At 45.8% G+C, this 12,043-nt stretch overlaps 11 non-coding genes across 11 annotated transcripts; 1 reads left to right on the forward strand and 10 right to left on the reverse strand.

Annotated features, from left to right (window-relative positions):
* The first annotated feature begins 2,247 nt into the window (after window positions 1-2,247).
* LOC130394823 (5S ribosomal RNA) lies at window positions 2,248-2,367 on the forward strand. The gene has a single exon (XR_008897944.1). It is a non-coding gene; the product is annotated as a 5S ribosomal RNA (ribosomal RNA).
* Window positions 2,368-3,227: 860 nt separating this feature from the next.
* Window positions 3,228-3,346, reverse strand: LOC130394920 (5S ribosomal RNA). Its single transcript, XR_008898032.1, has one exon. It is a non-coding gene; the product is annotated as a 5S ribosomal RNA (ribosomal RNA).
* A 648-nt stretch (window positions 3,347-3,994) lies between these two features.
* Window positions 3,995-4,114, reverse strand: LOC130395629 (5S ribosomal RNA). The gene has a single exon (XR_008898667.1). It is a non-coding gene; the product is annotated as a 5S ribosomal RNA (ribosomal RNA).
* A 648-nt stretch (window positions 4,115-4,762) lies between these two features.
* Window positions 4,763-4,882, reverse strand: LOC130395208 (5S ribosomal RNA). Its single transcript, XR_008898290.1, has one exon. It is a non-coding gene; the product is annotated as a 5S ribosomal RNA (ribosomal RNA).
* Window positions 4,883-5,401: 519 nt separating this feature from the next.
* Window positions 5,402-5,520, reverse strand: LOC130395391 (5S ribosomal RNA). Its single transcript, XR_008898451.1, has one exon. It is a non-coding gene; the product is annotated as a 5S ribosomal RNA (ribosomal RNA).
* Window positions 5,521-6,039: 519 nt separating this feature from the next.
* Window positions 6,040-6,158, reverse strand: LOC130395728 (5S ribosomal RNA). Its single transcript, XR_008898751.1, has one exon. It is a non-coding gene; the product is annotated as a 5S ribosomal RNA (ribosomal RNA).
* A 519-nt stretch (window positions 6,159-6,677) lies between these two features.
* LOC130395781 (5S ribosomal RNA) lies at window positions 6,678-6,796 on the reverse strand. The gene has a single exon (XR_008898796.1). It is a non-coding gene; the product is annotated as a 5S ribosomal RNA (ribosomal RNA).
* A 519-nt stretch (window positions 6,797-7,315) lies between these two features.
* Window positions 7,316-7,434, reverse strand: LOC130395292 (5S ribosomal RNA). Its single transcript, XR_008898365.1, has one exon. It is a non-coding gene; the product is annotated as a 5S ribosomal RNA (ribosomal RNA).
* A 529-nt stretch (window positions 7,435-7,963) lies between these two features.
* Window positions 7,964-8,082, reverse strand: LOC130401216 (5S ribosomal RNA). The gene has a single exon (XR_008903681.1). It is a non-coding gene; the product is annotated as a 5S ribosomal RNA (ribosomal RNA).
* Window positions 8,083-8,601: 519 nt separating this feature from the next.
* LOC130394921 (5S ribosomal RNA) lies at window positions 8,602-8,720 on the reverse strand. Its single transcript, XR_008898033.1, has one exon. It is a non-coding gene; the product is annotated as a 5S ribosomal RNA (ribosomal RNA).
* Window positions 8,721-9,239: 519 nt separating this feature from the next.
* On the reverse strand, window positions 9,240-9,358 carry LOC130398217 (5S ribosomal RNA). Its single transcript, XR_008900797.1, has one exon. It is a non-coding gene; the product is annotated as a 5S ribosomal RNA (ribosomal RNA).
* Between the last annotated feature and the right edge of the window lie 2,685 nt (window positions 9,359-12,043).

Consider the following 12,043-nt stretch of genomic DNA (forward strand, 5'->3'; position numbering starts at 1 on the left):
GTGTATTTCAGATAATTAATGAATTCAGATGTCACAATGATCGTTTACATGGATAAGGAGTCCTACTGAATCAATTACTGCCGTTTATATCTAACTAATGATTGTTTTTGTAAGAGTCTAACGTCGAGCCTCAGCAGCTTTCTCACTCCTTATGTGCTACTGTATAAAACCTGGTTTTGCGCCTGCACTAATTGCTTACGGCCATACCACCCTGACGCCCCCTACAGTGTCGGAGTACGTAGTGTTTTTTTTTTGGACAGCCGCATGGTAAATTGTTTGTTCTGGTGGAGAGAATTTTGGAGTGTTGCTATCTGGTCTAACAACCCAGTTATTTTGTGTTTTTTTTCGTCCCCCGCAGTCATAGACTGTTGGGGGATCGCCCTGAGTTATTATATATATACTTTTCCAGTCGTTTTTGTTTGTTTGCAACGGTGGAGGCGAGAATGATCCGGGGCCTAGCTTCGGCGAAGCCACCGGGCGAAATGAGTGCCGGCGGGCAGCGAGCTGGAGGGACGGTGAATGGAGCAGGACTTGAGGTGGAGGAGGACGGAAAAGCTGGCGGGTTGCGAGGAGGAAGGAGTGTTGCGGAGGAGTCGGGAGGAGAAAGGAGAGAAGGAGAGAGCGGGGGAGATGGGAACGGCAAGGCGGCTGGAGGCGGGCAAGAGCCAGTGGCTGGTGGAGAAACAGTGGACGGGATTAAGAAGGTAGAGCGCATGTATGAGAGGAGGCTCACGGTTTGCGTGGAGCAGTGCGGGGACGTTATACCCATAGGAGAATTAATGAAGGCTATGGCGGTCGTGTGCGGAGAAATCAGGGCCTGTAGGGTGCTGGCCCTCGGGAAGCTGGAGGTGATGGTGTGCGGAGAGAGGGGGAAGGACCGTCTGCTCGATGGGTTTAAAATACACAACACTAGGATTATTGCCAGAGAACTATGTAATGACGAGCTGGTGGTTTCCTTTCTTACCCTGCCAGCATACATTTCTGATGCGGAAATCCTGGATAAACTAAGTGGGTGGGGAGTCCGGGCGCTTTCGTCCATCAAGAGGAGGATGTGGCCGGGCACCAATATTGCCGATGGTACAAGGATTGTACGGGTCAAATTTAATGAGCTCGTGCAATCCTTGCCATATTCCACTAAATTCAATACCGCAACGGGTGTTGAATACTTTAGAGTAATCCACGACCGCCAGATGAAGGTTTGCAGGAGCTGTATGCAGCCGGGCCACATCCTGCGTGAGTGCCCGGATTTTACCTGCCATAATTGTGGATGCCAGGGCCACTACGCTCGGGAGTGTGCCACTGGGGTGGCAAAGTGTCTGACATGCCGGAGGAGAGAGAGAGACTGTATATGCCCGGTGGAGAAGGAGGCGGAGGAGGACGGCGGCGAGCTGGATGGTGACGAACCGGGGGCGCCGGATGACGGTGGTGGTGAGGACGAGCAGGAGGGCATGGGCGCGAGCATGGACCGGGACGGTGCCTCTGGGGGGGAGGAATTCCCCACGTTGCTGGAGGAGGAGCTCACCTCGGGCCAGCCTGCGGACCTGAGGGGAGAGCGGAGCGAGGGCCTGCCGCGGCGGCAGGGAGACAGGAGCGTGAGAGGCAGAGGTGAAAGACGGGAAGGGGTAAGAATGTTTGGGGATGGGACGGGGAAAATTGTACTTAAAATGACTTGGGGCAATGATGAGGTGGGTGAGAGTGGGGATTTTGTGGATAATACTGTGAGGGAGGGGAGCTCGGGGAGTGATATGGACATGGAGGAGCTAAGGGAGGCGAAAAAAAGGATGTCCGCAAAGCAAAAGACGGAGGGGAGTGGGAAGAAGAATAAGAATTGTTAATTTTTTTTGATGAAGGTTATTGTGCTAGCTGGCTCTTTTTCGTTGGTTTTTCCTTATTTTATTTTTTATTATTTATGGCTTTGGTTATTTTTTCCCTGAATGCGAACGGTATGAGAACTGAATATGAAAGAAATGCCATATTGGACATAAGAGCTGATATTTTGTGTTTACAGGAAACTAGGTGGGATGACAACCTACTGAATAGGAGTAGAAAGCAGTGGAAAGGCCAGATTTATTTTTCTGAGGAGGTTCACAATGATCGTTTACATGGATAAGGAGTCCTACTGAATCAATTACTGCCGTTTATATCTAACTAATGATTGTTTTTGTAAAAGTGTAACGTCAAGCCTCAGCAGCTTTCTCACTCCTTATGTGCTACTGTATAAAACCTGGTTTTGCGCCTGCTCTAATTGCTTACGGCCATACCACCCTGAACACGCCTGATCTCGTCTGATCTCGGAAGCTAAGCAGGGTCGGGCCTGGTTAGTACTTGGATGGGAGACCTCCTCAGAAGCCCAGGTTGCTGTAAGTAGTGACGGGTGTCACCAAAAGAAAAAAAAAACACGCCCGATCTCGTCTGATCTCGGAAGCTAAGCAGGGTCGGGCCTGGTTAGTACTTGGATGGGAGACCTCTTCAGAAGCCCAGGTTGCTGTAAGTAGTGACGGGTGTCACCAAAAGAAAAGAAAAAAAAAACACGCCCGATCTCGTCTGATCTCGGAAGCTAAGCAGGGTCGGGCCTGGTTAGTACTTGGATGGGAGACCGCCTGGGAGACCGCCTGGGAATACCAGGTGCGGTAAGCTTTTTCTTTTTCAACTCGAGCTCATTGCCTCCGTGGCCTACCGTGGCGTGTTCAGGGTGGTATAGCCGTAAGCAATTAGTGCAGGCGCAAAACCAGTTTTAAACAGTAGCACATAAGGAGTGAGAAAGCTGCTGAGGCTCGACGTTACACTTTTACAAAAACAATCATTAGTTAGATATAAACGGCAGTAATTGATTCAGTAGGACTCCTTATCCATGTAAACGATCATTGTGACATCTGAATTCATTAATTATCTGAAATACACTGCGTGTGCATGTGATGTTAAATGTTTGAACCAAGGTTAACGGTTAAAGTGTCAGAGAATGGGTGGTGATTTTTTGACGTCCTCCCATGATCTGAAGTGAGCGTGCGTGTTTGTGTTGGTGAAAGTTTAAGAAATGTACAACTGTCGGTTCAGCTCTCTGGTGCTCCCTGCTGGCAGTATCACTATACTGTCCTCATGTTTCACAAAAATAGTTTTGAGAGACGTTGTCAGTTTTTGTATGTTGCTTAAATCCTCCAAAGCGGTTGGCAGTAAACATCAGGTCACGGTAGGCCACGGAGGCAATGAGCTCGAGTTGAAAAAGAAAAAGCTTACCGCACCTGGTATTCCCAGGCTGTCTCCCATCCAAGTACTAACCAGGCCCGACCCTGCTTAGCTTCCGAGATCAGACGAGATCGGGCGTGTTCAGGGTGGTATGGCCGTAAGCAAATAGTGCTGGCGCAAAACCAGGATTTATACAGTAGCACATAAGGAGTGAGAAACCTGCTGAGGCTCGACGTTACACTTTTACAAAAACAATCATTAGTTAGATATAAACGGCAGTATTTGATTCAGTAGGACTCCTTATCCATGTAAACGATCATTGTGACATCTGAATTCATTAATTATCTGCAATACACTGCGTGTGCGTGTGATGTTAAATGTTTGAACCAAGGTTAACGGTTAAAGGGTCAGAGAATGGGTGGTGATTTTTTGACGTCCTCCCATGATCTGAAGTGAGCGTGCGTGTTTGTGTTGGTGAAAGTTTAAGAAATGTACAACTGTCGTTTCAGCTCTCTGGTGCTCCCTGCTGGCAGTATCACTATACTGTCCTCATGTTGCACAAAAATAGTTTTGAGAGACGTTGTCAGTTTTTGTATGTTGCTTAAATCCTCCAAAGCGGTTGGCAGTAAACATCAGGTCACAGTACGCCACGGAGTCAATGAGCTCGAGTTGAAAAAGAAAAAGCTTACAGCACCTGCTATTCCCAGGCGGTCTCCCATCCAAGTACTAACCAGGCCCGACCCTGCTTAGCTTCCGAGATCAGACGAGATCGGGCGTGTTTTTTTTTTTTTCTTTTGGTGACACCCGTCACTACTTACATCAACCTGGGCTTCTGAGGAGGTCTCCCATCCAAGTACTAACCAGGCCCGACCCTGCTTAGCTTCCGAGATCAGACGAGATCGGGTGTGTTCAGGGTGGTATGGCCGGAAGCAATTAGTGCAGGCGCAAAACCAGGTTTTATACAGTAGCACATAAGGAGTGAGAAAGCTGCTGAGGCTCGACGTTACACTTTTACAAAAACAATCATTAGTTAGATATAAACGGCAGTAATTGATTCAGTAGGACTCCTTATCCATGTAAACGATCATTGTGACATCTGAATTCATTAATTATCTGAAATACACTGCGTGTGCGTGTGATGTTAAATGTTTGAACCAAGGTTAACGGTTAAAGGGTCAGAGAATGGGTGGTGATTTTTTGACGTCCTCCCATGATCTGAAGTGAGCGTGCGTGTTTGTGTTGGTGAAAGTTTAAGAAATGTACAACTGTCGTTTCAGCTCTCTGGTGCTCCCTGCTGGCAGTATCACTATACTGTCCTCATGTTGCACAAAAATAGTTTTGAGAGACGTTGTCAGTTTTTGTATGTTGCTTAAATCCTCCAAAGCGGTTGGCAGTAAACATCAGGTCACAGTACGCCACGGAGTCAATGAGCTCGAGTTGAAAAAGAAAAAGCTTACAGCACCTGCTATTCCCAGGCGGTCTCCCATCCAAGTACTAACCAGGCCCGACCCTGCTTAGCTTCCGAGATCAGACGAGATCGGGCGTGTTTTTTTTTTTTTCTTTTGGTGACACCCGTCACTACTTACATCAACCTGGGCTTCTGAGGAGGTCTCCCATCCAAGTACTAACCAGGCCCGACCCTGCTTAGCTTCCGAGATCAGACGAGATCGGGCGTGTTCAGGGTGGTATGGCCGTAAGCAATTAGTGCTGGCGCAAAACCAGTTTTTATACAGTAGCACATAAGGAGTGAGAAAGCTGTTGAGGCTCGACGTTACACTTTTACAAAAACAATCATTAGTTAGATATAAACGGCAGTAATTGATTCAGTAGGACTCCTTATCCATGTAAACGATCATTGTGACATCTGAATTCATTAATTATCTGAAATACACTGCGTGTGCGTGTGATGTTAAATGTTTGAACCAAGGTTAACGGTTAAAGTGTCAGAGAATGGGTGGTGATTTTTTGACGTCCTCTCATGATCTGAAATGAGCGTGCGTGTTTGTGTTGGTGAAAGTTTAAGAAATGTACAACTGTCGGTTCAGCTCTCTGGTGCTCCCTGCTGGCAGTATCACTATACTGTCCTCATGTTTCACAAAAACAGTTTTGAGAGACGTTGTCAGTTTTTGTATGTTGCTTAAATCCCCCAAAGCGGTTGGCAGTAAACATCAGTTCACGGTACGCCACGGAGTCAATGAGCTCGAGTTGAAAAAGAAAAAGCTTACCGCACCTTGTATTCCCAGGCGGTCTCCCATCCAAGTACTAACCAGGCCCGACCCTGCTTAGCTTCCGAGATCAGACGAGATCGGGCATGTTCAGGGTGGTATGGCCGTAAACAAATAGTGCAGGCGCAAAACCAGGTTTTATACAGTAGCACATAAGGAGTGAGAAAGCTGCTGAGGCTCGACGTTACACTTTTACAAAAACAATCATTAGTTAGATATAAACGGCAGTAATTGATTCAGTAGGACTCCTTATCCATGTAAACGATCATTGTGACATCTGAATTCATTAATTATCTGAAATACACTGCGTGTGCGTTTGATGTTAAATGTTTGAACCAAGGTTAACGGTTAAAGTGTCATAGAATGGGTGGTGATTTTTTGACGTCCTCCCATGATCTGAAGTGAGCGTGCGTGTTTGTGTTGGTGAAAGTTTAAGAAATGTACAACTGTCGTTTCAGCTCTCTGGTGCTCCCTGCTGGCAGTATCACTATACTGTCCTCATGTTTCACAAAAATAGTTTTGAGAGACATTGTCAGTCTTTGTATGTTGCTTAAATCCTCCAAAGCGGTTGGCAGTAAACATTAGGTCACGGTAGGCCACGGAGGCAATGAGCTTGAGTTGAAAAAGAAAAAGCTTACATCACCTGGTATTCCCAAGCGGTCTCCCATCCAAGTTCTAACCAGGCCCGACCCTGCTTAGCTTCCGATATCAGACGAGATCGGGCGTGTTCAGGGTGGTATGGCCGTAAGCAATTAGTGCTGGCGCAAAACCAGGTTTTATACAGTAGCACATAAGGAGTGAGAAAGCTGCTGAGGCTCGACGTTACACTTTTACAAAAACAATCATTAGTTAGATATAAACGGCAGTAATTGATTCAGTAGGACTCCTTATCCATGTAAACGATCATTGTGACATCTGAATTCATTAATTATCTGAAATACACTGCGTGTGCGTGTGATGTTAAATGTTTGAACCAAGGTTAACGGTTAAAGTGTCAGAGAATGGGTGGTGATTTTTGGACGTCCTCCCATGATCTGAAGTGAGCGTGCGTGTTTGTGTTGGTGAAAGTTTAAGAAATGTACAACTGTCGTTTCAGCTCTCTGGTGCTCCCTGCTGGCAGTATCACTATACTGTCCTCGTGTTTCACAAAAATAGTTTTGAGAGACGTTGTCAGTCTTTGTATGTTGCTTAAATCCTCCAAAGCGGTTGGCAGTAAACATCAGGTCACGGTAGGCCACGGAGGCAATGAGCTTGAGTTGAAAAAGAATAATCTTACAGCACCTGGTATTCCCAGGTGGTCTCCCATCCAAGTACTAACCAGGCCTGACCCTGCTTAGCTTCCGTGATCAGACGAGATCGGGCGTGTTCAGGGTGGTATGGCTGTAACCAATTAGTGCTGGCGCAAAACCAGGTTTTATACAGTAGCACATAAGGAGTGAGAAACCTGCAGAGGCTCGACGTTACACTTTTACAAAAACAATCATTAGTTAGATATAAACGGCAGTAATTGATTCAGTAGGACTTCTTATCCAAGTAAACGATCATTGTGACATCTGAATTCATTAATTATCTGAAATACACTGCGTGTGCGTGTGATGTTAAATGTTTGAACCAAGGTTAACGGTTAAAGTGTCAGAGAATGGGTGGTGATTTTTGGACGTCCTCCCATGATCTGAAGTGAGCGTGCGTGTTTGTGTTGGTGAAAGTTTAAGAAATGTACAACTGTCGTTTCAGCTCTCTGGTGCTCCCTGCTGGCAGTATCACTATACTGTCCTCGTGTTTCACAAAAATAGTTTTGAGAGACGTTGTCAGTCTTTGTATGTTGCTTAAATCCTCCAAAGCGGTTGGCAGTAAACATCAGGTCACGGTAGGCCACGGAGGCAATGAGCTCGAGTTGAAAAAGAAAAAGCTTACAGCACCTGGTATTCCCAGGCGGTCTCCTATCCAAGTACTAACCAGGCCCGACCCTGCTTAGCTTCCGAAATCAGACGAGATCGGGCATGTTCAGGGTGGTATGGCCGTAATCAAATAGTGCTGGCGCAAATCCAGGTTTTATACAGTAGCACATAAGGAGTGAGAAACCTGCTGAGGCTCGACGTTACACTTTTACAAAAACAATCATTAGTTAGATGTAAACGGCAGTAATTGATTCAGTAGGACTCCTTATCCATGTGAACGATCATTGTGACATCTGAATTCATTAATTATCTGCAATACACTGCGTGTGCGTGTGATGTTAAATGTTTGAACCAAGGTTAACGGTTAAAGGGTCAGAGAATGGGTGGTGATTTTTTGACGTCCTCCCATGATCTGAAGTGAGCGTGCGTGTTTGTGTTGGTGAAAGTTTAAGAAATGTACAACTGTCGGTTCAGCTCTCTGGTGCTCCCTGCTGGCAGTATCACTATACTGTCCTCATGTTTCACAAAAACAGTTTTGAGAGACGTTGTCAGTTTTTGTATGTTGCTTAAATCCTCCAAAGCGGTTGGCAGTAAACATCAGGTCACGGTACGCCACGGTAGGCCACGGAGTCAATGAGCTCGAGTTGAAAAAGAAAAAACTTACAGCACCTGGTATTCCCAGGCGGTCTCCCATCCAAGTACTAACCAGGGCCGACCCTGCTTAGCTTCCGAGATCAGACGAGATCGGGCGTGTTCAGGGTGGTATGGCCGTAAGCAATTAGTGCTGGCGCAAAACCAGGTTTTATACAGTAGCACATAAGGAGTGAGAAAGCTGCTGAGGCTCGACGTTACACTTTTACAAAAACAATCATTAGTTAGATATAAACGGCAGTAATTGATTCAGTAGGGCTCCTTATCCATGTAAACGATCATTGTGACATCTGAATTCATTAATTATCTGCAATACACTGCGTGTGCGTGTGATGTTAAATGTTTGAACCAAGGTTAACGGTTAAAGTGTCAGAGAATGGGTGGTGATTTTTGGACGTCCTCCCATGATCTGAAGTGAGCGTGCGTGTTTGTGTTGGTGAAAGTTTAAGAAATGTACAACTGTCGTTTCAGCTCTCTGGTGCTCCCTGCTGGCAGTATCACTATACTGTCCTCATGTTTCACAAAAACAGTTTTGAGAGACGTTGTCAGTTTTTGTATGTTGCTTAAATCCTCCAAAGCGGTTGGCAGTAAACATCAGGTCACGGTAGGCCACGGAGGCAATGAGCTCGAGTTGAAAAAGAAAAAGCTTACCGCACCTGGTATTCCCAGGCTGTCTCCCATCCAAGTACTAACCAGGCCCGACCCTGCTTAGCTTCCGAGATCAGACGAGATCGGGCGTGTTCAGGGTGGTATGGCCGTAAGCAAATAGTGCTGGCGCAAAACCAGGTTTTATACAGTAGCACATAAGGAGTGAGAAACCTGCTGAGGCTCGACGTTACACTTTTACAAAAACAATCATTAGTTAGATATAAACAGCAGTATTTGATTCAGTAGGACTCCTTATCCATGTAAACGATCATTGTGACATCTGAATTCATTAATTATCTGCAATACACTGCGTGTGCGTGTGATGTTAAATGTTTGAACCAAGGTTAACGGTTAAAGGGTCAGAGAATGGGTGGTGATTTTTTGACGTCCTCCCATGATCTGAAGTGAGCGTGCGTGTTTGTGTTGGTGAAAGTTTAAGAAATGTACAACTGTCGTTTCAGCTCTCTGGTGCTCCCTGCTGGCAGTATCACTATACTGTCCTCATGTTGCACAAAAATAGTTTTGAGAGACGTTGTCAGTTTTTGTATGTTGCTTAAATCCTCCAAAGCGGTTGGCAGTAAACATCAGGTCACGGTACGCCACGGAGTCAATGAGCTCGAGTTGAAAAAGAAAAAGCTTACAGCACCTGGTATTCCCAGGCGGTCTCCCATCCAAGTACTAACCAGGCCCGACCCTGCTTAGCTTCCGAGATCAGACGAGATCGGGCGTGTTCAGGGTGGTATGGCCGTAAGCAATTAGTGCTGGCGCAAAACCAGGTTTTATACAGTAGCACATAAGGAGTCAGAAACCTGCTGAGGCTCGACGTTACACTTTTACAAAAACAATCATTAGTTAGATATAAACGGCAGTAATTGATTCAGTAGGACTCCTTATCCAAGTAAACGATCATTGTGACATCTGAATTCATTAATTATCTGAAATACACTGCGTGTGCGTGTGATGTTAAATGTTTGAACCAAGGTTAACGGTTAAAGTGTCAGAGAATGGGTGGTGATTTTTGGACGTCCTCCCATGATCTGAAGTGAGCGTTGTGATGGAAAATCTACATGTTGTATTGTTTTGGTCTATATGAATTTAAGTTTTGTTGCTATTCTGTGTAATTTTATATAGTGTCTGCCTTCTGGGCTCCTTTTGGGTCATTTAAAGTGTAAACCGTCAGGGGTAGAGAGATGCATTTTTTATTGCCTGCCCTTTCCTATGTTTCTTGTCTTGTAAATCACCTTCCATGCAATCCTTTGATGTGTGGGCCTGATTTCTCGACCCCCTGGCTAGCGTCAACAAAGCTAGGGGGTCGATGGCACGGCCGCTACCCCCTCCAATGCATTCCCCACAGCTGCAGTTGTAAAGATAACCATCTGGTACACAAAGGCTTTTGGTATTGGGAGACCACCCCCTAATAAACCCAAACGAATAAGAACTCATGGACTTTAGCTACTCGGTGGACTTGTCTGAGCGTACCTTCAGAGAATGAAGTAACACGCAAAGAGAAGCTCCCATCTGGGGCCCCAGATTATTGTAATGTATGCCTGTTATGTTGTTTGTTGATGCATGTTGTGATGTATCTTTGTTCGAACTTTTAATACAAATATATATAACCACTAATTGTCAACAGTATTGTGTGCTTTTTGCATCTAAATATCTCATCTGCTTAGACGCAATATCTGATACAGAAATTGCCACGACAGCGTGCGTGTTTGTGTTGGTGAAAGTTTAAGAAATGTACAACTGTCGTTTCAGCTCTCTGGTGCTCCCTGCTGGCAGTATCACTATACTGTCCTCGTGTTTCACAAAAACAGTTTTGAGAGACGTTGTCAGTCTTTGTATGTTGCTTAAATCCTCCAAAGCGGTTGGCAGTAAACATCAGGTCACGGTAGGCCACGGAGGCAATGAGCTCGAGTTGAAAAAGAAAAAGCTTACTGCACCTGGTATTCCCAGGCGGTCTCCCATCCAAGTACTAACCAGGCCCGACCCTGCTTAGCTTCCGAGATCAGACGAGATCGGGCGTGTTTTTTTTTTCTTTTTTATTATCAAATATAGATTCAATTGTATACAATTACACATTAATTTATACGTATATCAAATAAAAGTAAATGAAAAACAGTCCCACAAATTAAACCACCCTCAGAAACCGCACAAACAATTAACTAAGCACACTTTCTCTTTTAAATTAAAATAAGAACAACACAGCAAAAGCAGTATCTTTTCCCGAATACACTTACCCTCGAAATTAAACCGCCCCTCAATCCCAAAGCACAAACCGAATAGCCAAACACAGATTCTTTTAACCTCGACCATTTACCCACAAAATTAAACCACCCCTCATTCGAAAAAACCACACAAAACCAAAATCCCACAAAAAACCCTCCACTCTCCCACCTCCAAAAATAAACCACCCCCTTTAAACCACCCAAATCAACCCCAAACGGTGCCCTGCTCAGTCATCCATACAATTCCATTCTCATTCACACCACATACTCCCGCGCTCTCTACAAACATACTCACAAACAAAGCCTCGTCCACAACATACAGCATTCGTAAGTGTCTTTTCCATTCATTCACAAACAGCCTCCATGCATCCAACTTTCTCCTTTCATACAGCGCAAAATCGCGTCTGTTAAAAATCGCCCTCCTTGCGAATCCAAAGATCATATTGATCATTTTCCAATTTCTATATTTCCTACTCACTCCCAAGAGTACAGACAATTCCCACCCCCGTTCCACCCAGCAGTCTCCCACACTGCACCCTCCCAGCAGCCCCTTGATTTTTCCCCAGAATTCCACTAGCTCGCAACTCTTTCCAATATGGCATTTCTTTTATATTCAGTTCTCATAACGTTCGCATTCAGGGAAAAAATAACCAAAGCCATAAATAATAAAAAATAAAATAAGGAAAAACCAACGAAAAAGAGCCAGCTAGCACAATAACCTTCATCAAAAAAATTAACAATTCTTATTCTTCTTCCCACTCCCCTCCGTTTTTTGCTTTGCGGACAGCCTTTTTTTCGCCTCCCTTAGCTCCTCCATGTCCATATCACTCCCCGAGCTCCCCTCCCTCACAGTATTATCAACAAAATCCCCACTCTCACCCACCTCATCATTGCCCCAAGTCATATTAAGTACAGTTTTCCCCGTCCCATCCCCAAACATTCTTACCCCTTCCCGTCTTTCACCTCTGCCTCTCACGCTCCTGTCTCCCTGCCGCCGCGGCAGGCCCTCGCTCCGCTCTCCCCTCAGGTCCGCAGGCTGGCCCGAGGTGAGCTCCTCCTCCAGCAACGTGGGGAATTCCTCCCCCCCAGAGACACCGTCCCGGTCCATGCTCGCGCCCATGCCCTCCTCCTCGTCCTCACCACCACCGTCATCCGGCGCCCCCGGTTCGTCACCATCCAGCTCGCCGCCGTCCTCCTCCGCCTCCTTCTC

Source organism: Gadus chalcogrammus, chromosome 12 (assembly GCF_026213295.1).
Source record: "Gadus chalcogrammus isolate NIFS_2021 chromosome 12, NIFS_Gcha_1.0, whole genome shotgun sequence".
NCBI classification, from domain to species: Eukaryota; Metazoa; Chordata; class Actinopteri; order Gadiformes; family Gadidae; genus Gadus; species Gadus chalcogrammus.